General features: G+C 41.9%; 1 protein-coding gene across 1 annotated transcript in view; it reads right to left on the bottom strand.

Annotated features, from left to right (window-relative positions):
- Nucleotides 1-12,860, bottom strand: part of CDK17 (cyclin dependent kinase 17) — a 118,373-nt gene extending 105,513 nt beyond the window's left edge. Inside the window, exon 1 of the mRNA XM_039472119.2 lies at nt 12,267-12,860. The gene's annotated coding sequence lies outside the window, so the exon portion shown is untranslated. The remainder of the gene's footprint in view (nt 1-12,266) is intronic.
- Nucleotides 12,861-23,609: the final 10,749 nt, after the last annotated feature.

Below are 23,609 nucleotides of genomic sequence, written 5' to 3'. Positions count from 1 at the left end.
GCCATGTACTCTTCCTCTACCTCTGCTTCTGCACTGGCCTCTTCCTACAGCAAACAGCTTCCCCGTTTTACTTCGGTTCAACATCCACAAGTATCCAGAAGTAAACTGTCTGGTAGAGTAAAATATCTAATGTTACTTCCTCAAATACATCCTTCCAACTGTACAGGTTCTCTGTTCTTCAGGATCATTTTCACAGTTTTAAGATGTGTATTCATGGTGACATCCACACCAGTGGCTGTTCCATGGACCTGTGTTCTACTTTTCAATTGAATGGTTACAATTTCATGAGTCATTTCATCAAAAATCTCATAAGCTTTGTCCTAGCAGCGCTGTCATTCTTTGGGTCCAATAGTACAAGAATTCAACAACCAAGGACCGACCAACCCAATAAAGTACGAATTTACTTTAAATTTAATGTATGAGTGGTTCCTTCCTTTAACACTGTGCTAAACCCTAGAACAGTGTTTCTAAAACTCCAGGACCCATCAAGAATTGCCTGAAACATTAAAAACCCAAACTCATAGATTCTCATTCAGAAACAGAGTTTGAGATTACACACATGCAAGCATGCCTTTAGATGTTTTTCTTCTTTTAGTCAACAAGAATGATTCTCAAGTTCAGGTTAAAGCCATTCCTCCAGAATAACAAATAATAATAAACAATAATATAAAACTAAACATCCAGGCAGATTTTATGACAGAATAAAATGCAAAGTCAGTTTCTTCTTTTGATATGTAAGCTTTATAATCAGTTATTCTATGATGATTTCAGAAAAACTTTTTGTATTTTTTAGCAGAAACAGGGTTTCGTCAAGTTGGCCAGGTTAATCTTGGCTGATTCACCCATCTAGGCCTCCCAAAGTGCTGGAATTACAGATGTGAGCCACTGCACCCGGCCTAAAACTCAATTTTTTAAAAGCCTTGGCGGGGTTCACGCCTGTAATCCCAGCACTTTGGGAGGATGAGGAGAACCGATCACCTGAGCTCAGGAGTTTGAGAACAGCCTGCCCAACATGATGAAACCCCATCTCTACTAAAAATACAAAAATGAGCCGGACATAGTGGTGTGTAGCCCCAGCTACTCAGGAGGCCGAGGCTGGAGAACTGCTTAAACCCAGGAGGCGGAGGGTGCAGTGAGTTGAGATCTCGCCACTGCATTCCAGCCTGAGCAACAGAGGAAGACTCTTGTCTCAAAAAAATAAAAAAATCCCTTCAAGTTTCAAAGTACACCATAAAATAGTTTTTATTTAATTATAGTAATTCTACAGAAAAACAAGGCCCACTCCTGTAATCTCAACACTCTGGGAGGCTGAGGCGGGCAGATCCTGGCTAACACTAACTAAAAATACAGAATTAGCCAGGAGTAGTGGCACATGCCTATAATCCCAGCTACTCCAGAGGCTGGGACAGGAGAACTGATTGAACCCGGGAGGTAGAGGTTGTAGTGAACCAAGATTGCACCACTGCACTCCTATCTGCACAACAGGGCAAGACTCCATTTCAAAAAAAAAAAAAGAAAAGAAAAGAAAAGAAAAAATAATCTTCTAGTCAACTATATAAACTATCACAGCAGCATGAGTAACACATTAAATGCATTAACTGTTTCATCCTTTGAGTACAATTCTGCACTTCAGCAAGCACATTTAAGCCTATACTATATAGTTAAAGAACTAGATTTCATTCATTAGGAATGATTTTAGGGGGGTTTTGTTTTGTTTTGTTTTGTTGTTTCAAACAGTCTCTCACTCTGTCTCCCAGGCTAGAGTGCAGTGGTATGATCTGAGCTCACTGCAACCTCCACCTCCCAGTTTCAAGAGAGTCTAGTTCCTCAGCCTCCTAAGTAGCTGGGATTACAGGCCTCTGCCACCACACCTGGCTAATTGTTTTTGTAGTTTTAGTAGAGACGGAGTTTCACCATGTTGCCCAGGCTGGTCTTGAACTCCTGACCTCAAGTGATCTGTCAGCCTTGGCCTCCCGAAGTGCTGGGATTACAGGCATGCGCCATCGCAGGCGGCCAGGGGTTTTTTTGGTTTTTTTTTTTTCAGTTAAACAAAATTTTACTCTTGCTATACTGACCAATGTCTTTAGACCTTCAGAAATAACTATTTTCTTTACATATAAACACTGTAATTTTATATTTCCAGTTTCTCTAAAAGACAACGATCTTTGAAGGCTACACCCCTTTTCTCTCCGTTTTCACTAACTAGTTAGTACAGCTCACATGCAATTAAAAAGTCTCAATAATGCCAAATTACTATCCCTCCAAGTTGGCCCACAAACTGCTTCTAGATTGCTCTCACACAAATTTACCACCAAAATTGCATAGCTCCAATATTTGAAACCTTTTTTTTTTTTTTTTTTTTTGAGACGGAGTTTCGCTCTTGTTACCCAGGCTGGAGTGCAATGGCGTGATCTCGGCTCACCGCAACCTCCGCCTCCTGGGTCCAGGCAATTCTCCTACCTCAGCCTCCTGAGTAGCTGGGATTACAGGCACGCACCACCATGCCCAGCTAACTTTTTGTATTTTTAGTAGAGACGGGGTTTCACCATGTTGACCAGGATGGTCTCGATCTCTTGACCTCGTGATCCACCCGCCTCAGCCTCCCAAAGTGCTGGGATTACAGGCTTGAGCCACCGCGCCCGGCTGAAACCTTTTATGCTCTTTATTATTATATCAAAATGTATTACTGATTGCTTCTAAGCCTACTCTGACCTTAATTTACCAACTCGATGTTGTTTGTCATAATTCCATCACTTTATTCAATTTAACAATATGATAATATGGGGAGAAATACAGAAATAAAAAAATACACAATCTGTCTGGAGCACAAAACCAGCCAAAAGAGGGAGAGATCTAAAGGTAATTAATTACAATATAACACATTAAGTACTACAGTAGACATAAATGTTATATAGCAGAACCACCATAACTCTTGTCAGAATGGAACAATGACCACACTGGAGGAAACGACATTTGGGCTCGAAAATGAGAATTTCTCTTCAAGTCAGTGTGACAGCACTGTTTTATCAACATACCAGCTTCTTCATCTTTGTATCCCAGCACCTTACCATAGTGTCTAGAACAGAGTAGGCAGGTACTTCAGACATGGATGGATGAATGGATGGCAGCACAGAAAATAGAATAAAATGGTAAAAAGACATATATAAACATAAAGAATATGCTTAGATTAAAATGGGACAAAACTGGAACCAGTAAATTAGATAAGACATTCCAAAACCCTTATGTAAGAAAGTGACACAGGAAAAAATAAATCTAAAAGATATTCAGGAATTAAAATTAACAGGATTTGGTGTGACTAACTGAACTTGGGGAAATGAGCATAACAGAAAAGTGTAAGAAAGAAGCTGCCAAAGTTTTTGGCTTACGTGACTAGGCTGACAGTGGTACCATTCACTGAGACTGGGAATAGAAGTACGGGATTTGAGTTCAGTTTAGGTAAGGAAGCACTAAGGCAATATCGAATAGGAAACTGGAATGGAACTAAGAAGAGGTCTAGATTAGAAATAAAGAGGTGGAGATTATTGCATACAGGTAATGAGAACAAAGCCCTAAATACAGACGAGATTACCAGGAACACTTAAAACCTGGAAAGAGGGCCGTGGACAGAACACTCAAACAACCAATATTGCTGGTATTTTACATGTTACAACATTGCCACATTAAATTATATAGTTACAATACAGGTAATAGCTTAATACAATGTTGAGGACATAAATGCTTTAAAAATACCAACTGCATACCTGAATTAATTGAAAAATGAAATTAACTCAAATTGAGACATAAAAAATCACTTCTTAAAACTAACTCAAGGCTGATCACAGAGACTCACGCCTGTACTTTGGGAGGCTGAGGCGGATGGGTCACCTGAGGTCAAGAGTTCAAGACCAGCCTGATAGTGAAACCTCATCTCTACAAAAAATACAAAAATTAGGTGGGCATAGTGGTGGGTGCCTGTAATTCCAGCTACTTGAGAGGCTGAAGCAGGGAGAATTGCTTCAACCAGGAAGGTCGAGGTTGCTGTCAGCCAAGATGGCACTGCTGCACTCCAGCCTGGGCGACAGAACAAGACTGTCTCAAAAAAAAATTTTTAACTAATTTTTTTTTTAATAGAACAGACTCAAGGGGCTGAAGTCTGATTAAGGAATCCAATTTTACTTCAGAATCAATGAAAAATCTGGCACACTGGCTCATACCTGTCATCTCAGCACTTTGGGAGGCTGAGGCAGGGCAGACTGCTTGAGCCCAGGAGTTCAAGAACAGCCTGGGCAACACGTTAAAACCCCATCTCTACTAAAAATACAAAAATTAACTGGGCACAGTGGCATGCACCTGTAGACCCAGCTACGTGGGAGGATCACCAGAGCCCTGGAGGTCGAGGTTACAGGAAGCCGTGATCGCACCACTGCAATCATCCTGGGTGGCAGAGCCCCTGTATCTTAACAAACACACGCGCGCGCGGACACGCGCGCGCACACACACGCACACACACACCCACGCACTAAATGAAAGGCTTATTTTTTCCACTGGAAATAATGTTACAATTATATAATTAAACTAGTTACAATGTTTAATATAAAATATTAAAAACTAAAGTTGTTACACTTCAAAAAAGTGTATTTTAAAATAATACTAAAAAATACATATTAACTAATTTAAAGAAAAGCAAGTCTAAATTTTGAGTGATAAGGGCTACAATGCTGTTACTTGATAATTTCTCACAAGTATTAATATGAACTTTACCAACCTTTGTTTACATTGTTGAATATTAACACATACTAATAACAAGTATTACCCAACAGTTGCAAGAACAGGATTAAATACATGACTTGAGAAGACCAAAGTTAGTAACTAAACTAGAATACAATGAAAGAAAAATTATCTTTGGGTCCTTTTCCCTTGTTTACAAACATGTACACAAAATTTAGAGCATTCTTAAACACATTTACAATAATGAATAAAGTAAACAAAAATGTGCTATTAAAAGGTAAACAAGCACAGGCACGGTGGTTCATGCTGGTAATCCTAGCCCTTTGGGAGGTCAAGGAGGGCAGATCACCTGAGGTCAGGAGTTCAAGACCAGCCTGGCCAACATGATGAAACCCCATCTCAAATAAAAATAGAAAAATTAGCTGGATGTGGTGGCTCACACCGCCTGTAGTCTAAGCTGCTCTGGAGGCTGAGGCACAAAAATCGCTTGAGATCACGCAACTGTACCAATGCACTCCAGCCTGGGCCAACTGAGTGAGACTCTGTCTCAAAAAAAAAAAAAAAAAAAAAAAAAAAAGGGTAGACAAAAGGTTTTTTTAATTAATCTTTATGGCAGCAGAAGAAAGCAAGCAACTTTCCTTTCACTGTATTTTACTTGACTGGACCACCTTTAGGTCACACCAGTAACATTTTCTGTACTTTAAATGCGAACAAGAGAAAATATATATTAACAATACTAATTTCCAATTTGTATACCATAAGGGTTGATTTTCACTACTCTGAAATGAAAATTTCAAAAGTTACATTGCAAAAAATGTTTTGGTTACAAAAAATGAACAATCTGCTCTGATATTAATTATTCCATATTACATAGCCACATATTGACAAACACAAATTCAAAATGCATAGCCTACCTAATAAAAATAAGCAATATCAATTGTGTGTGTGTGTCCACATGTGCATATATTTGATTTATATGTATGTATAACTCACCTACCTTAAGGCAAAATTTTTCCCCAATACTAAAGCAACCCTACATAGCATCATGCAACTGGGCTATCTTCCTTTGATGGCATATGCTCAAATAATGAAAACTAATTTTAACACATGTGAAATCAAAATACATAATTAAAAATACAAGTTAAAAAAGTACAGGTATAGTACTTGCATCAGAATGTCAACTTTTTTTCCTTTTCAGTACCCACAATCATTTCAATTTATGTACAAAGAACTCTAATAAATCACTGATTAAAAATAAATCTGTAATCCCCACCCCCACCCCAGACAGAGTCATGCTCTGTCATCCAGGCTGAAGTACAGTGGTGTGATCTCAGCTCACTGCAACCTCCACCTCCCAGGTTCAAGTGATTCTCCTGCCTCAGCCTCCTGAGTAGCTGGGATTACAGGTAGTCGCCACCACACCAGGCAAATTTTTGTATTCTTAGTAGAAGCAGGGTTTCACCCTGTTGGCCAGGCTGGTCTCAAATTCTTGACCTTGTGATCTGCTCACCTCAGATTCCCACCATGCCTGGCCCATATAAATCTTTTAAATCTTTTTAGCATCCTGATTTTTAATTCATTCTGAGCAACATGTCCTACCTTACATATTTTACATATTTCAATATTTTAATGCAGTAAAACCAGTTCAGTGGAGTTTAAAACTTATTTTGACAAGCTTTTCTACTTTATCACTCACTGTTTACAGAGTACAGACAGTAACATTGACTTTTTAACATCTCATCCTAATGGAGACAGTGTAGAGTAGAAGACTGAATGCCTAAACTGAATGTCAAAGTCACCATAGAGGTCAGTTTCTGGAAACAATGACTTAACCTAAGGTCTTTGTTTTATTTGAAAACAGACAGGATACCTGAAGCACTTATTGTGAGGATTTAACAAAATACTTAGCACAGTGCCTAGCAGAGGAGGTAATTAATGTTAATTTCTTTCACAATGCTTATGTTATGGACTGAAGATCTGTGTACCCTCAAAATTCACATGTCCTAACCTCCCAGTGTGAAGTTCTAACGTCCCAGTGTGATATATTAGAGGTGGGCCTTTGGGAAGTAATTAGGTTCAGATTAGATCCTGACGGTGAGATCCTCTCACGACGGGATCAGTGTCCTTTTAAGCAGAAACGAAAAAGACATCCCCACTTCTCCCTCCCCTCCCTCTTCCTATCTTCCTTCCACTTCACCTGCAGGGAGGGAGGCAAGGCCTTAAGAATACACAGGGAGAACATAGCTGAGAGGGCAGCTGGTTACCAGATTTCAGACTTCCAGCCCTCGGATCTGTAAGAAAACATGTGTCTCTTTTTTCTTTTTTTGAGACGGAGTTTCGGTCTTGTTACCCAGGCTGGAGTGCAATGGCGCAATCTCGGCTCACCGCAACCTCCGCCTCCTGGGTTCAGGCAATTCTCCTGCCTCAGCCTCCTGAGCAGCTGGGATTACAGGCACGCGCCACCATGCCCAGCTAATTCTTTGCATTTTTAGTAGAGACGGGGTTTCACCATGTTGACCAGGATGGTCTCGATCTCTTGACCTTGTGATCCACCCGCCTCAGCCTCCCAAAGTGCTGGGATTACAGGCTTGAGCCACCGCGCCCGGAGAAAACATGTGTCTCTTAAGCCACCTCAAAGTATGGTATTTTGTTATAGCAGTCTGAGTAAACTAAGGTAATATCAAAAACTATTTTCAAAAGGAGACTTTGGAGAGCAAGATAATTTTCACTTCTTCCCAATCTGTAAATCAACATCCTGAAGCAGTATTCAGTATTGTAAGTTACTGCAGAACATGGATAACATTATTTATTCGATTTACTGGTAGATGTCTATGGTTTTCCATGTTGGCCAACAGCGAGAGGAAGACGGGGGCCAACAGAGAGAGGAAGACAGGCTAGGAACAATAACCTACACTCAGGTACATTCAACACATTTTTCTGGCAGTCCCCTGGCAATTCCTCTTGCCAGGTCAATATTTCACAGAAATCAAAAGTCACCACCAACTAACTATACTAGAAGCAAAGTAATAACAAAGAAAGTACTAATGAAAATAAAAATTCTTAAAGGCCAGTCTAATTGGTCCTCTCCCCACCAGTTCAAATAAACTGCCAACATTGTAGATTGAATGCTAGTGAGCTACACTAGGTTCGCTATGACAGGCAGTTTTTTTTACTTCACAAATGCTACATAGAGCACATTTTTAAATACCATAAACCTACTGTTTATCTTCAGCATTTAAAATGCAAAGTGTTATAACCACTTCATGAAACATACTTTAAATGCTGATTTCCTAATTAACAGTTTAGGCAAAAATTAATTATTCATTTAAAACTATTCATTCTTCCCATACATGAAAAGTGAGACTTTTTTTTTTTTTTTTGAGACCAAGTTTTGCTCTTGTTGCCCAGACCAGAGTGCAACGGCTCGGTCTCGGCTTACTGTAACCTCCACCTCCGGGGTTCTCCTGTCTCAGCCTCCTGAGTAGCTGGGATTACAAGCATGAGCCAACATCCCCAGCTAATTTGTATTTTTTAATAGAGATGGGGTTTCTCCATGTTAGGCAGGTCTTGAACTCCTGACCTCAGGTGATCCGCCCGCCTCAGCCTCCCTAAGTGCTGGGATTACAGGCGTGAGCCACGGAGCCCAGCCAACAATTTTTTAAATAGATAAAATACCCTTGAGAATGTAATTTTTAGAATATAGCAATAAATTAAGTAATTATCCATCCTGGAAGTCTAAAACAACAAAAAAAATACAAAGAACATCCTGGAAGTCTAAATGTCATGTAAATGAATGCCAGCACATGGTTGTAAAATTTTATAAAGACTAGGAAACATCAATAAAGATTCAAAACGTAATGCCTTATAAATATTCAGCACTAGTAGACAATAACAAAGAAAATCACAGGGTAAAAAATTTTGTGTTCATAGATATCTGTTATAATATTAAGGGGCACTATCACAGCCATTTTCGAATAGCTACCTCAGTTACCATTACAGCTTCCATTGTTCACAATAAAATAGCTGCATTGTTTTTCAGTGAAAGAAGAAAAATGTTGCTGAAAATAAGGAAAAAACCAAGCCTCAACAATGCAAACAAAATGATTTTGCATGCCATTTCTTTTTTTTCTTTTTTTCTTTTTTTTTTTTTTTTAAGACAGAGTTTTGCTCTTGTTACCTAGGCTGGAGTGCAATGGCGCAATCTCCGCTCACTGCAACCTCCACCTCCCAGGTTTAGGCAATTCTCCTGCCTCAGCCTCCTGAGTAGCTGGGATTACAGGCACGTGCCACCATGCCCAGCTAATTTTTTGTAATTTTTAGTAGAGACGGGGTTTCACCATGTTGACCAGGATGGTCTCGATCTCTTGACCTTGTGATCCACCCACCTCGGCCTCCCAAAGTGCTGGGATTACAGGCTTGAGCCACCGCGCCCGGCCTGCATGCCGTTTCTTTCCACCATAATTGTAGGACTGAACTAGTATCTGCTGAAAACTAAATATATCGACAAACATATACCTTAAAATCTGTGTTTAGTCAATACAGATATCCTGTGGTACAGGGCAAATAAAATTTAAATTTTCTTTTTTCTTTTTAATAAAAACCAGTCTTTCTAATAAGTCATTGATTGGAAGAATTGATCCCTGAGCGTATGTTTCCTTACTATGTATGTATCTCTTTTTGCTTTTTCATTGTGGTAATCAGAGTACATATGACAGGCTACATTATTTCAAATACCTAACACTAAAAGTTATTTTTGGGCCTGAATCTAAGGATGAGAATGATACATTTTATAGAAGCTTCTTTTAGTACAGCAATGGGCAAATTAAGGTATTAACAAGACTTTAATTCTACATTTACTTTTCTCCTCATTGTAAATGTAATGTGAAACTTGTAAAATACAGGGAAAAAATGTCTGATCACGAATATCACCATTCAGAAACCTTACTACTTTTTTGTAGACTTCCATTTACTGACATTCAAAGTTCAATTTTCTCATTCAATACTAATAAATATGCAGGGAAAAAAAAAATCAATGTATCCTCAATATGGCCTTTTAATTATATGACCTGTCAGTTTCACAAAAAGTCTCTAAAACGTTTCAAGTGGTGCGGTGGGGTAGGGAGTCCCATAATTCAGACACTAGTCCTGAAACAAGTCTCTTCCACAATGTTTATATGTCAACCGTTTAACGGCAGTGAGCAGCAAGATATGACTTCGTACAGTGATATCAACATTAATGTACCTATATCAAACAGGCTTTGCTTTTATTTTCTTTCCATTTATATTTCAATAATGCTTTATTTTCAAAGGTTAAAAATAATCAAATAATAACCTTTATCTTCACAATAATTTTACCTAAGCTTAGATTCAAAGACTCTTTTTTTTTTTTTTTTTTTTTTTAAGCCAGCCATTCAAACTGTTATTGCTTCTGGCCTATAAGATGGTTTGCCAGGCCGGGCGCGGTGGCTCAAGCCTGTAATCCCAGCACTTTGGGAGGCCGAGGCGGGTGGATCACGAGGTCGAGAGATCGAGACCATCCTGGTCAACATGGTGAAACCCCGTCTCTACTAAAAATACAAAAAATTAGCTGGGCATGGTGGTGTGTGCCTGTAATCCCAGTTACTCAGGAGGCTGAGGCAGGAGAATTGCTTGAACCCAGGAGGCGGAGGTTGCGGTGAGCCGAGATCGCGCCATTGCACTCCAGCCTGGGTAACAAGAGCGAAACTCCATATCAAAAAAAAAAAAAAAAAAGATGGTTTGCCAGATAAAATATTCTTTATATTCCAATATTCTCTCTCATAACATAAAATTTAAGGAATATCCCTTATAGTCACATTTTCTTTTGTTCCAACCTACTGTTTATGGGAGCATGCAGATGTTAGAAGTGCAAAAACTGAAATGATTTCACTAACAAAGTAACATCTCAACGTTTAATAAATAAGTCAACTCCTCAGACTCTTAAAAGAATGAAACAAAACCAATTACATTACCGCTAGCAATTTCCCCTTAAACATGAGTTTAGTCTTATTTCTAGTTTCAAGGGAAGCTTTGGTCTACTCAACGTATCAAAGGTCTTCGAATTCCATTCATTTTCTTCTGCCCAAGAGTTATACAAAGTACGTCTAAAACAGAGTAAGCCAAGTTTGTTACTTTAATCATCTTACACAAACGCCTTTTAAAAGAAATCTTTCCACAAAGCCTCAAAAAAGAAACAGCAAAGTTTGGGGAAATAATTGTCTGTCTTTAGATCAAGCATTTCCTGGTAAGTAACTGAGTAAGGTCTGGCTGCCAGGAATACACTTTGCTGACCCCAGGAATGGCCAAGTCTCAAAACAAATTTGCCTCTTCTGTAACTTGAAAGCGACCTGTTATGATCTGATATTAATTTTGACTAAGAGGTGATAGAACATGACCAACGGCGTGTCTTTGGTGGACATATTCATATAAAGGAGGCGAGAGCCACAGATTTCAGCTAAATGCTTTTGCCACTTTTGTAGAAGAAAAGCTAATTGTTAACGGCCATGTGACATTATAGATCCCAGAAAAGGAAACGGTGGGAGGAAGAAAGAGGAGTTCAAGGCAGTTCAGGGTCAGAACAAGCTCAGGCATCCTGTCATTAACAAACGTTCCCCAAGCTGAAGGCAAAATACTGCTTACCCGAAAAGGAGTGGGTGAAAAGTAGAGGGAGAATGAGGGGAAAACCACAGGAGAGTCAATGTGGCAGTGTGGGGGTGATAGGAGGGAGCGAATCTGGAGCTATCCAGCTGAGTTGGGGAGCAAAAGCATCGGGCACAAAAATGCTGAGAAAAGCAACTGCGACGGAGACCACAGCACTAGGCACCCTCCTCCCCCCATTTTCCCCTCCCCAGCGGTTTGCTGGGTTTCCCACATTCCCTCCACCTCCGCTCTTGACCAACACTCCGGGGTGTGACCCGCCGGCAGGAGGCTGCCCTGATCTTTGTCTCTGCCCGCTCCCCACGCTCGGGCTCCTCCTCCGCGCTCCCCTTCGCGCACGGCTCCGGCGTCTCCAAGGAGCTGCAGGCGCCGCGGCCGCCGCCGCCGCCTCGCCCACCTCCCGCGGACCCGCGCCCCTTCCTTCCCCTCCCGGGCAGCGCCGCCCGCGCCTCCAGCTCCACCCCCGCCGAGGGGACCTTTGTGTCTCGAGGGACTTTCGGCCTCTTTCCCCTCCTCCGCCTCGCAGGGGGACCGGCCTTCCCCGGAGACCAAGGCGGCCGCAAGCACCGGGGGCGGCGGCGTCTGTCTGTGTCGGCGCCTCCCGGGAAGCGGCTCGCGGACACTCACACCCCACCCGAGCCCCGGAAACGCCCGGGCGACGCAGGGTCCGGGCTGGCCCCGAGGGGTGACAGGCGGGCGCGAGCCCCCCGCGCCGCGCCTCCTAGCTCAACTTCCCGACCGGGCCCGAGCCTCCCGCGCCCCCAGCAGCCCCCAACCCCGCCTCTGTCCCACGCAGCTTCCCGACCCCAGGGCCGACCCCACACCAGGGGAAAGCGCGGCGCAGACGCCGGCCGCCAACTCACCAGCGAGAACGGAGACCGCCGGTGCGAGGCGAGGCGAGGCGCGGGGGGGAAGCGGCTCCGCGGATGCCCGCGGCGACCGGATGCAGGTCCGGGTCCCAGCGGCCGGCAGACGAGAGGCGCCTCCGAGCGCAGGCCTCCGCCGCCGCCTCCGCCGCCGCAACCGCCTTCCGGCTCTTGCCGCGGGTCCGGAGATTCGGGAGGGGCCGCGCTGTCTCACGCGTTGCCAAGTCCCCCGGTCAACATGGCTCCCGCGCCGAAAAGCCGCGCGGACGGCCCACTAATCCCCTCGGAACAGCCGGGCGCGAGCGGGGCGGGCGCCGACGGTGGGCTGAGGCGGTCCGGCCGGGCGCTGGCTCCTTCTTCTCCGCGGCTCCGGGGCGGCCCGCGGGGAGCTCGGGAGACTGCGGGCGGCCGCGTTCGCTCCCTGCGTGTACGTCGCTTTCGCACTCGCCGGCTGCGGATTGACGCCTCCGCCTGTTCCCCGGGAGAGCGAGCGCAAGAGAAAAAAGACTTTTATTGAAACGCTCCAACCAGCGGCGGCGGAGAAAAGCGACCGGCCGCGGGAGCTTCCCCCACCCCCGCCTCCACCCCTGCCTGAGCCGCTCGCCGGGGGCAGCGCGACCCCTGCCGGCGGCTGCGGCGGCGGCAGGGGGCGGGGCGGGGGCGGGGCGGGGCGGGGCGGGTGTCCCCGGGAATCTCCCCGCCCCGAAGTGCGGGCCTTGGGGGAGCGACGGGAGGGGGCCAGGGGACCCTACCGGAATGAGGGCCTGTCCGCAGCGACTGGGGGAGAAATTGTGCGAATAATGCAGCCCCTCCAACTTTCCCCCTCCCCTCAACTTCCCCCCGCCCCAAGCAAACCCAAAACTCTAGCTTCAGTTCCAGAAGTAATTATTGTTCGAGGTGTCCGTGCCACAATTCTCCATTGGCTTTCTAGAGAGTCCATGTCAAAGGACCCACACTGATTCCTGCAATTTTTCTCCTTTGTTGTGTGTGGGTTTGTGGGTACTAGTGCCGCAGTCTTTCACACATACCGCATCTATTCTTTTAAACTACAGTACAGTGTTTTTGTTTTGTATATATTATTATGTGCCAGGCAAGATGCTGAGTCCTCTGAGGACAGAAAGTCTAGCTGGGATGAAAGATGATCAACAACTGTAATAAAAATCTGAACGTCAGGAGAAGAGAAATACGAAGTGCTATGAAAACAGAAAGGACTACTGTTCCACGGGTTAGGTTTTATTTTCTTGGGGGAGGCGGGCCGCTAGAGGTTGGCCCAGTTTCTGCAAATGTTTTTACTTTCTCCTTTCCCAGAGGCTAAAAGCTAGTTCTGGAATGAACAGCAGAGTGGTAGTGAAGACAAACTAAAGTAATACTGACCCACTTTTTTCCACTAATAAGGATAAAAGCATAAAGTAAAAACAAACTTCAATCCCTAGAGGGAGATAATGAGAGGATTGAAAAAAGACAGTAGGGACCGGATGTAGGCAACATAAACAAGAAAAAAAAAAAAAAAAAACCACATGAAAGACCTGTGAAGTGAGATATAAATTTTTTTTCAATGTTAACACCCGGAAGTAGAAGCTGCATTTTTAATGCAGTTTGAAATCACATTATGTGCCAAAAACTTCGGAGAACTGTCTTTTTGGATTTAGGAATGAATCCTTTCCGCTTTAAAAATGCTGTATGCTGACATCTTTTTATTATTTTGTGGGGCAAAGTTGAATGCATCTACAGCCATATCCAACTATCATACATGTCAATCAGGCTTCTCCCATGCCTCTAAAATTGCCAGGACCCGTAAATTAGCAACAATTATGCTCTACACGTATTTAACACTTGTTTACCAACCAAGAATGCAAATATACATAACAAGCTTTCCGTTAGAACAAGTGTTCTTTGTTTAAAGGCACTGTTAATGAGGCTTTTTAGATTTGTCCAAGTCAAACTAGGAACTTCAGAATATAGCAAGATGTAGCATCATTTTCTGAGTTATTTTTAAGTTATAGAGAAAGAAACATTGATATTTATACAAGGCCTATTTATATGCAAGGATTTTAATATACTTGCCTCATCTAAATTAGTACTTTAGTAAATATCAAAAAAAAAAAAATCACCAAAAAAGGGAGTCTATGAAATGGCATCCTGAGTTTCAGCATTAATACTTCTACCTTCATATCATTAGATTAGAATTACTACATGAGAAATAAAAAGATTATTCTGTCTCATCCAAAGCACCCTCTCCATTGCTCCCTGCAACCTCCGCCTCCTGGGTTCAAGCAATTCTCCTGCCTCAGCCTCCCGAGTAGCTGAGATTACAGGCATGCGACACCACGCCCTGCTAATTTTGTATTTTTAGCAGAGATAGGGTTTCACCATGTTGGCCAGGCTGGTCTCAAACTCTTGACCTCAGGTGATCCACCAGCCTGGGCCTCCCAAAGTGCTGGGATTATAGGCATGAGCCACCGTGCCCAGCCAATTTGTTCTTTAAATAAAAAAAAATTACAGATTGCATAATATTTAATTACTTTTTATTTTTATTTTATTTATGTATTTATTTAAATGAAATGGAGTCTCACTATGCCAACAACCCAGGCTGGTCTTAAACTCCTGGCATCAAACAATCCTCCAACCTCAGCCTCCCAAAGTACTGAGATTACAGGCAGGACCCACCACCCCTGGCCTACTTATTTATCTTTTTTTTTTTTAAGATGGGGTTTCACCAGGATGGCCAGGCTGGTCTTGAATTCCTGACCTCAGGTGATCCACCCACCTCGGCCTCCCAAAGTGCTAGGATTACAGGCATGAGCCACCGCGCCCAGCCTTATTTATCTTTTTAAGTTTTTATTTATTTATTTATCTATTTATTTATTTATTTATTTTTAGATGGAGTCACACTTCGTCACCCTGGCTAAAATGCAATGGCACAATCTTGGCTCATTGCAGCCTCTGCCTCCCAGGTTCAAGCGATTCTTCTACCTCTGCCTCCCGAGTAGCTGGGACTACAGGCAACTGTAGCCTGGCTAATTTTTGTACTTTTAGTAGAGGTGGAGTTTCACCATGTTGGCCAGGCTGGTCTGGAACGGTAGTTCACACCTGTAATCCCAGCATATTGGGAGGCTGAGGCAGACAGATCACTTAAGTCAGGAGTTTACCAGCCTGGCCAACATAGCAAAAATGCCATCTCTACTAAAAATTTAAAAATTTGCCAAGTGGTGGCAGGTGCCTGTAATCCCAGCTACTGGAGAGGCTGAGGCAGGAGAATAGCTTGAATCCCATGGGCAGAGCTTGCAGTGAGCCAAGATCATGCCACTGCACTCCAAAGACTCCGTCTGAAAAAAAAAAAACAAAACTATATGTAATGTTGTGATCATGTTAGTTGTTTTTTCCCTAGATTGTAATATAGGCTTTTTTTAACCTTGTAAAACTATGTTAAATTATAAAATTATTTACTTAGAATATTTTCCTGTGATTAATAGATATTCCATAGTGGTTCCTGAAAGAGAAAGATTGAGGAAGAATTCCAAGATCAAATCCACTTAAGAAATGCCACATGCTTTATCTCCCTTTTGGAAATTTACAATATACATTTACATATTTAAGGCTCTTAGAAGTTCTGAGATTAAAAAATAATTTTATTTCCAGTGAAACAAGTATATCCCAAAGTGTTTTCACCATAGAGTAGCTGTATCATGGTCCCATGACATATATGAAAATATTGAGGGCAGAATATTGAAGGTGATTGAACTTTGGACAATTGATAAGTCCAGAAAATCTTTGCTGGGATTCACATTCTGAAAATGACACTGAGAAACAAATATAAAACATTCAGATAAGATACAAAAAAGAAACACTTAAGCTGGTTTTCAGCATCAGTGGGTCTCAGCAATGTTACCTGGGAATTTCTTAGAAATGCAAGTTCTCAGTTCTGACTCCAGCTGAATCAGAAACTCTGGGGTGGGGCCCAGCAAACTGGTTACTAAGATTTACTAAGATGCTGTGTTGTACAGTAAACTTTGAGAACCACTGCTCTATATACAATGTCAATACATAGCTTTAGTTACAAAACAATTTTCCATACGTCTGAATTTCTGGACTATTTCTAATTATTAATTCATATTACTTACAAATTCTCAAAGAAATTAGATAACTGATCAAATTGAAAAAAAAAACACTTTTTGTCTGGGTTCATTCCCTGTTTTACTAGCCTGAATCATATAGGAAGTCTATTTATTTATTTGTTTGTTTCACAAGAAGTAAAGCAAAATAAGCCAAGGATGGCAATCAATTATTTTCCCTCTAAAATCACTTGAGCAAAATAATTTTACATTTGGTAAAAGTGAAGCTGTAGGCAAGAAAAAAGTTTTGTCAAAGGCTTTTTAAAACCTGCTTCAAAAATGAAACATCTAGCCTGGCCTTAACATTTATTTTTGGTATTTTGTACCATCTTAACACCTGCAAAACAGCTATATACCATTGCATAATGATACAATTGTACCCTGTCACTTAAAGGTTAACCGTAGAGATTTGACAGAGTCAGATCTATTTGAGATCATTATCAGAATATTTCCATAGATTTACAAGTTACAAATTTGAGAAGGGAAATTTCTTCCCTGTTTATATGTAAAATTTCCAATTTGGAGTACCAGACTTAACCCTAGAGGATGAATAACATCTGAGACACTTGGTCTAGTCCAGGGAGCATTATAAAAAGCTTTCAGCAGAGTGATGTCATGTGTCCTTACAAAGGAAATGAATCCAGGAACCAAACCCAATCTTTGGCAGTTAAAGTGGACATAATTTTCAAACATTTTATTTTAAAATGAAATTTTTCTCTAGTTGCTGACAAAATGCTTAGGGAGAGTTAGTTTCCAGGCTTCCAGTAAGACTGCATACAGGTCTCTATTAAGAAATTAAGATGGGATTAAATAGTTTTTCTTTCTTTCTTTTCTAAATGTGATATTAATACCTCAACTAGATTGATGTTCTATCTCTGAGAAAAAGCAGATATGGGCCTTAATCAAGTAAAATACATTTAAAGTTTATTTGAGCTTTTTGAAAAATATGAAACACAACATAAAGCCATCTGTTTTTTTTTCTTTTTTCTTTTGAGATTATGATGAGGTGGACTGTCACTCTGTTACCCAGGCTGGAGTGCAGTGGCTCAATCTAGACTCACTGCAACCTCCTCCTCCCAAGTTCAAGCAATTCTCCTGCCTCAGCCTTGAGAGTAGCTGGGACTACAGGTGCGTACCACCACGCCTGGCTAATTTTTGTATTTTAGCATAAAGACAGAGTTTCACCATGTTGGCCAGACTGGTCTCAAACTCCTGACCTCAAGTGATCCACCTGCCTCTACCTCCCAAAATGCTGGGATTACAGGCATGATGAAGCTATCTTTAAGCTTTAACAAATGTCTTGCTTAAAAAAAAAAATCTTGGAAAGTGGGAGTTGGGATAGTATAGGTTTTCTCTTCTTAAGCAGGTTGAAAAGAAGGATGTGGCAATTGGCCATTTCCCCAGGGGCCTGTTGGAATTATCATTATATATTTTCATCTTTTTTTTTTTTTTTTTTTGAGATAGAGTCTCCTTCTGTTACCCAGGCTAGAAAGCAGGCGCATGATCTCGGCTCACTGCAAGCTCCACCATCTGGGTTCCAGTGATTCTCCTGCCTCAGTGTCCCAAGTAGCTGGGATTACAGGTGCCTGTCAACACGCCCAGCTAATATTTGTATTTTTAGTAGAGGTAAGATTTCACCATGTTGGCCAGGCTGGTTTCAAACTCTTGACCTCAAACGATTCGCCTACCTAATCCTCCCAAAGTGCTGGGTTACAGGCATGAGCCACCTCTCTTGGCCTTTTTCATCCTTTTAATGATCCTTTGAAATCTGACCCAGTGACATTCTTTTCGGTAAACTGATAAGACTGATTTGTATTATTCTAGTCCTTAGCTACTATTAGTAGTTCAGAAGTGCAAATTTCAGTAAACTAACTTTGCCTTGCCCAAGCCTACATGACCCCGGAACCATTCTAGAATTGATATGATCTGTAAAGAGGAGACTAGAGCAAATATTTGGAATATAGGTATTAGAAAAATGAAAAACAAGGAAGAGGAGAAAGAAGACGAAAAAGATAAGAAGCAGGGAAAAGAGAGAATTAAGTCTTACACAAATTTTATTTCAGCAATAAGAAAGCTACAAATGTTGTTAGTGTTAAACTTCATGTAATAGAAAGAAAGTAGAAAAACATAAATTAAGCAGGTCAGGGTTCTAACCCTGAAGCAACATTGCATGGAAATAGGGCTTTGCAATCGGTTGGATTGGATGGGAGTCCTGATTCTATCACCGTGAGATTTTGCTAAATTACTTAACTAAGAGTTTCTCCATATGTAAAATTGGGTTAATAGTCTACCTGCCAGGTTGTAAGGATTAAATGAGATAATGAATGTAATGCATTGTATCTCAAGTTTTTCTGTTGTTAAGTGACATGAATAATAACTCAAACAAAACAGAAGGGGGATTTTGTTGTCTGTGTAATTGAAAAGACTAGGGGTCAGGTACAGTGGCTCACTCCTGTAATCCCAGCACTTTGGGAAGCCGAGGCAGGTAGATCATTTGAGGCCAGGAGCTCAAGACCAGCCTGGCCAATATGGTGAAACCTCTATTTTCTCTAATAAAAATACAAACAATAGCCAGGCATGGTGGCATGTGCCTGTAGTCCCAGCTACTCGGGAAGCTGAGACAGGAGAATTCCTTGAATCTGGGAGGCGGAGGTTGCCGTGAGTTGAGACTGTGACACTGCACTCCAGCCTGGGCAACAGAGCTAGGCTCCGTCTCGAAAAAGAAAAGACAAGACAAGACTAGGGATGGCGCAGACTTGAAGGGCATCTTACCCAATAGCTGTCCCAATGTCATCAAGGCCTGGTTTCTCTCCTTTCGGTTGTGCTTCTGGCAGCCTTGGCTCTCTACCCATTAGGTCAAGAGATGTCTGTAATATTTATAGCTCTACGCTTCCAGGTTCAAGTCCCTCAGGAAAAAGGGGGCAATATTCTTAGTAGCACAAATATTAGCTTCATGTCGCTCAGTTTAAATCACTGACTGTCATTGTGGCCAAAGCAGATAAGTGATTGGCTAGGGCCTGGACATAGGCCTCACCCCCATAGACAGAGTAGAGTCGGCCTCAGCTGAATCACATGTGCTGAGAGCATGGGAAGAGAGGTCCTCCCAAAACAAGAAACAGGTTTTCCTACCATAAGTAGGGTAGTGGATGCAGAGCACCCATTTAATTAAAATGCAGAAAGCCAGGGATGAGTGGGCTTTATCACCAGCCAGATTTTTGTCTCTCATCTGGGCTCCTGTCTGTGTGCCAACTTCATTCTTTATAAGTTCACTGACAGCTCTGAGATCACACTCTCACAGTTCCTAATCCAAGGGAAAGGGAAAGGAGGTCCATTTAGAAAATTCCAAGGAAAGACTGATTGGCCTGGGTCATACGTGCCCACCCTCTAATCAGAAGGGTCCAGCCAGAACAGATGTAATGAGGAAGATGCAGTTGTCCAAAGGACTAGAGGGTGCTTCTAGCAGAAGAGGAGAGGGATGGGATGCAGGACAGTCAGAAACCATAGGTGTCCACTATACCTGGGTAAATGCGAAGAGCATAATCAGAAATTGAAAATCAGAGAAGGCTGGGTACAGTGGCTCACACCTGTAATCCCAGCACTTTGGGAGGCCAAGGCAGGTGGATCATTTGAGGTCAGGAGTTCGAAAACAACCTGGCCAAAATGATAAAACCCTGTCTCTACTAAAAATACAAAAAAAGTTAGCTGGGCGTGGTGGCAGGTGCCTATAATCCCAGCTACTTGGAAGCCTGAGGCAGAAGAATTGCTTGAACCTGGGAGGTGGAGGTTGCAGTGAGCTGAGATCGTGCCACTGGCCTCCAGCCTGGGCTACAGAGCAAGACTCCATCTTAAAAAAAAAGGAAAGAAAAAAGAAAACAAGAAAATCAGAGAAAGTATAAATTTTGATAAGTAGAGCAAGGGCAAACCAAAAAAAAAGGGGCAAGTGAAGGGCTAAAAAAAAGGAATGAATTACTGAGACATGCAACAACATAGACGAATCTCAAAATAATTATGTTGAGTGAAAGAAGTCAGACCAAATGAAGAGCACACAATGTATGATTACATTGTTAAAAACTATGGAAAATGCAAAATAGAGTGACAAAAAGCAGATCAGTGATTGCCTGGGTCTGGAGGAGGGAAGGATTACCAAGGAGCATGACACTTGCGGAGGATGACAAATGTGTTCTTTTTTTAATGATTGTGGTGATGGCTTTATGGATGTACACTTAACAAATTGGACACTTTAAAGACATGTAGTTTATTGCATGCTAATCATACTGTTAAAAAAAGAATGGGATCCAAAACATTGTGCTGTGTAATGGCCATTTGAAACCACTGTATTATCTAACCTGTCCGTACAAGCCTGAATTTTTCAAAACACTGAAAAATGCAGGCTTTCTGTAAGTACCTCTATATAGAAGTCACATCACTTAACCCATAGGTGGTTTCTAGCCTCAGGGTCAAAGAAGAGGTTAATATAAGTTATATAAGCTACAAATATATTCTAAAAATACTTTTCTTTCTTTCTTTTTTTTTTTTTTTTTTTGAGATGGGGTCTCACTCTGTTGCCAAGCTGAAGTGCAGTAACACGATCTCGGTTCACTGCAACCTCCACCTCCTGGGTTCAAGTGATTCTCCTGCCTCAGCCTCCCAAGTAGCTGGGATTACAGGCATGCATCACCACACCAGCTAATTGTTGTATTTTTAGTAGAGACAGGGTTTCACCATGTTGGCCAGATGGTCTCAATCCCCTGACCTCGTGATCTGCTAGCCTCAGCATCCCAAAGGGCTGGAGTTAAAGGCATGAGCCACCACACCTGGCCAAAATACTTTCCTTGATAGTTTCTCTCTGTAGTGCAAGAGTGTAGCAGTGGGCAACTGTAAGGGAGCCATGCCTGAAACCTACTTAACCTATATGAAATATTGACCTGTTAAATCCAGGATATCCTGTTAAAGCAGATAGTAATATGCAATAAATGTCAGTTCCCTTCTCCCTTTACTTCCTCAATGTGGAAATAATCTGAGAAGTTTGAGATATTGTTCCATCTCATGTGTTTATTTAATGTAAATTTTTCCTCATTTTCTATTCCTAGTCTGAACCATAGATCATCTGTGCAATTAGAGGTGCTTTCCCTCTAGGCAAGGAGAAAATTGCCATTGGGTAGGATATCCTATTGCTTTGGGCACTCTGATACTCAAAGCCATTAAACAAATCACAATTAAAATTGTTTTCTAGAGCTCATAACAATTACTTATCCTTAAATTCCAGTTTGATTGGAAGGCATCGGAAGTGCTAAATATTTCAGCATTAACCTCTCAAACACTTAGAAATGTAAAGACATTTACAAAATCAACTTGTGTTCATCACAAGATCATTTTCTTGTAGTGTTAAAAAAAAACAATAATGTAATCTGTTTAAAAAGATTTTTGGGCCGGGCGCAGTAGCTCAAGCCTGTAATCCCAGCACTTTGGGCCGCCGAGGCGGATAGATCGAGACCATCCAGGTCAACATGGTGAAACCCCGTCTCTACTAAAAATACAAAAAATTAGCTGGGCATGGTGGCGTGTGCCTGTAATCCCAGCTACTCAGGAGGCTGAGGCAGGAGAATTGCCTGAACCCAGGAGGCGGAGGTTGTGGTCAGCCGAGATCGCGCCATTGCGCTCCAGCCTGGGTAACAAGAGTGAAACTCCATCTTAAAAAATATATATATATATTTTTGAAGAATCATGGTGTGTAGTGAAAAATAAAAACTAAGGCCAGACGCGGTGGCTCAAGCCTGTATTCCCAGCACTTTGGGAGGCTGAGGTGGGCAGATCACGAGGTCAAGAGATCTAGACCATCCTGGCCAAGATGGTGAAACCCTCGTCTCTACTGAAAATACAAAAATTAGCTGGACGTGGTGGTGCGCGCCTGTAGTCCCAGCTACTCAGGAGGCTGAGGCAGGAGAATTGCTTGAACCCGGGAGGCGGAGGTTGCAGTGAGCCAAGATTGTGCCACTGCACTCCAGCCTGGCACCTGGCGACAGAGTGAGACTCTGTCTCAAATAAAATAAAATAAAATAAAAACTAAGATAAAATAAAAAAATATTTTACATGTTTGGATCATTCACATCATTTTAAATGAACCCACTGATAAAGTGGTCAGTGCCTATCCGCGCATCATGCTTTATTCCTTTATTACTTTCTGTCAGCTGTTAGGCATGATGGAAAAAATATTTCAGGCCTTTTTTATTTCACATAAATGTTCTAAAAATTTTTAGCATGATGCAGTAGAATATAGAATTCAAAGTGGGACAGGTGTGGTGGTTTCTGCCTGTAATCCCAGCACTTTGGGAGGCCAGGGTGGTAGGATCACTTGAGGCCAGAAGTTCCAGACTACCCTGGGTAACATGGTAAGACCCAGTCTCTAAAAAAATAAGAAAAAAAAAATTGCCTGATGCAGTGGCTTGCACCCATAGTCCCAGCTACTCAGGACATTGAAGCAGGAGGATCACTTGAGCACAGGAGTTCAAGATTACAGTGAGCTATGATTGTGTCAATGCACTCCAGCCTGGGCAACAGAATGAGATCTTATCTCTTATTAAAAAAAAAAAAAAAAAGTGAAAGGAGCCTGAACCTGGGTTTAGATCTTGGCTCCACTATTAATTATAAGACATTGGGAAAGATAGTTAATCTTCCTGAACTTCAGTTTCTTCATATGTAAAATGTTCATATCTCATAGGGCCTTTCATGAGGATTCAACAAGACACCAAATATTTGGCACTTAGCAGGCAATGAATAAATGTTAGTGTTCTTCCTTCCACTCCCGCACACCATAACTGCAAAAGTCATGGAAAAATACTTTCATGAAAACGCATCTAGGAAGGCAGAGTTTATAATGCTCAAAAGAAGTCATCTATCTTCTATGGAAACACACTGCAATATTTAGAAAAAAGTAACGCAGAAAAATAAACATTTTTTGCTTGAAGATTTGCAGCCCCATTTAGATAAAAAATAAATAAATAATGTTTATTTCTTAGTGTATTATTCATCATAAGTATTGCCTAACATGGGCCGAGCACAGTGACTCACAGCTGTAATCCTAGCACTTTGGGAGGCCAAGGCGGGTGGATCACGTGAGGTCAAGAGTTCGAGACCAGCCTGGCCAACATGGTGAAACCCCACCTCTACTAAAAATACAAAAAAATTAGCTGGGCATGGTGGCAGACCCCTGTAATCCTAGCTACTTGGG

This window comes from Saimiri boliviensis, chromosome 7 (genome assembly GCF_048565385.1).
Source record: "Saimiri boliviensis isolate mSaiBol1 chromosome 7, mSaiBol1.pri, whole genome shotgun sequence".
NCBI lineage: Eukaryota > Metazoa > Chordata > Mammalia > Primates > Cebidae > Saimiri > Saimiri boliviensis.
The sequence above is the reverse complement of the archived record's forward strand: the minus strand, read 5'-3'. Positions and strand labels throughout refer to the sequence as shown.